The following is a 2,241-nucleotide window of genomic DNA, read 5'->3' on the forward strand; positions in this document are numbered from 1 at the left end:
TACCGAGAATTTTTCATATCTGGCCCCAAGCTTCTTACAGCATCTCTCTGCCCTGTCTGCCTCTTCCCAGAAGAACAACAACAGACAGACAAAGGGGGAATCTTGTTTCAATTTAAAAAGTTCTAGCCTTCCCACTGGCTCTTTTGGCCAGGTGCCTACTCACTTCCTTTTTCCTATGCATAGCAGTGAGACTTTTTAACCCTTTACGGGTAGAGCAATTAGAGAACAGCTACTAAGAGGGATTTTATAGCTACTGGCTGGCTGGGTGTCCATAAAAGGGAGCTACCTTGCCCCTTACATTTATCACAGCCAGATTCTCTGGTTGGCTAAAGTCACTTTATACCTCCTAAGCAGCACCAAGAGATCGTACGGTGGCTAAAGCTGGTTTGTGAGAAAATCCAGCCTGTTCCCCAGTGCTATATAATATTTCCTCACTCACTTTCACCCTATCTGATTTTTAAAAACCACCAAAACTGATATTTGCTCCTGAAAATATGGAAAAAAAGTGTTTTCAAAGGTCAAAGTGCCAAATTCCTCCTCAAGCTTCTTGGTGCACAGGGTCGGCACCAGCTGCAACCTCTTTTAGCATAGCACAGCAACTCCATACCCAGTAGGTTTCATTTCTCTGTGGGTTGGTGTGGGGGAGGGTTCTGGTCCATGACTCCACTTCCCCTCTACCCTCTTTGTGGTTATGTGTGTTCCCTTGGTGTCTGTATAAGGAGCAATCCCTGCCCTTTCCCAGAGATCAGAGCTAAAGCCCCTTTTCCTCAAAGACAATAAGAAATATGCAACATATGTAGCTTTTCAAACAATGCTTTTATAAACAACTTTTAGGAACACACAAAGATAAAGAAGCATAATAATCATAGCACAAGAATTCGCAGCACAATAAAAATGGACATAGAGAACGCAGCTTAACTGAAATAGACATTTCACTATAACACTTCATTATGATAAAAATAAGCCTGACTGCCTTATGTTTTTTCTCCTTCCTACATCTCAGTAATGTCTATAATCTCTGCATAGCAGAAGATGATAATGACCAGTGGAATGACAAGTCCCAGGATGTTCATCTTTAAAATCTTGGCTTGATGGATTATGAGAGCTGAAGGTCCAATAAACACCTTCCTTTTTAACAGTGTGAAATATTAAACTTGGAAGAGAGGCTAATATTGCAACACCCCAAATGACCACACTTGTGAGGATGCCATAGGTAACTGTCCTAACTTTTATAGTAAACATTGCACAGACAATTGCCAGATATCTATCTATTGTCAAAAGTATTATGGAAAAGCATAATAGCCCCCTGAAAGAATTTTACACATTGTATTTCCAAAATCCCACTCACATCATGCAGAGTAAGCCCAAAATGGCAGGGAAAGAATAAAAAGTAAATTGGAATTCACCAGATTCAGCAGATAAATGTCAATCATGCTTCTCAGCCTCTCGTATTTTTTCAGGATCAGTACAACAAGCACATTGCCCACCAGGCCAAATATCAGCACCAGGGACTAAAGAAGTGGCAGAAACAGGGATGCAAATTGTTTGACATCATTTGTACATGGTGTAGCATCATCATAACTGTAGTTTTGTGTTGTTGTCAGTATCTCCATCTCTTCTTCACTGAAAAACTGTTGATCTTTTGCTAGCCTGAGGATGAAGAAACAGATGGTTATTTACAAAATACTATATGTTATCAGTGTGAAAGACAGGATATACACACTATCCTGTGTAGTCATATGGTTGTGAAAGACATTAAAATGTACTGTGTATGTTGAGTTTCGGCTTAGAATACCTTTTGCTGTAAACAGTATAACAACTGCTGATATCAAGATGTGAAGAATACTGCAGATGACACTAGCAAAGATTCTAGAGAGTTAACAGAGTGAGTTTTGTGCAGTTCTTCCAGTATTAACTTCCTTGCCGAGGGAACACTGGACATGTTCAACTGGACTGCTCACCTTCAGGCAGACAATCAAGCCCTGTAGGCCCACGTCGTTCAGCTGACTTTGGAGAACCAGCTATTGCAGGAGCAAGTAACACTGTTGTAAGAGCCTCCCCCATGCTTTGGTCTTGACTGGAACATGCCTGGAGCTCTACCAGAGGGCTCCCCAGTTGCAGGTGCCTATCCAATTGCACATATCTGGCACATCCCAGCAAATTCCCATCATACCGGCCCTCCTTGACTTGGGCACAGCTGACTGCTTCATATGCACAGCAGCATCCTGGATCCTACACATT

General features: G+C 41.7%; 1 pseudogene; it reads right to left on the reverse strand.

Annotated features, from left to right (window-relative positions):
- Positions 1–797: 797 nt before the first annotated feature.
- On the reverse strand, positions 798–1,794 carry LOC116838161 (C-C chemokine receptor type 5-like; annotated as a pseudogene).
- Between the last annotated feature and the right edge of the window lie 447 nt (positions 1,795–2,241).

Source organism: Chelonoidis abingdonii, chromosome 2 (assembly GCF_003597395.2).
Source record: "Chelonoidis abingdonii isolate Lonesome George chromosome 2, CheloAbing_2.0, whole genome shotgun sequence".
NCBI lineage: Eukaryota > Metazoa > Chordata > Testudines > Testudinidae > Chelonoidis > Chelonoidis abingdonii.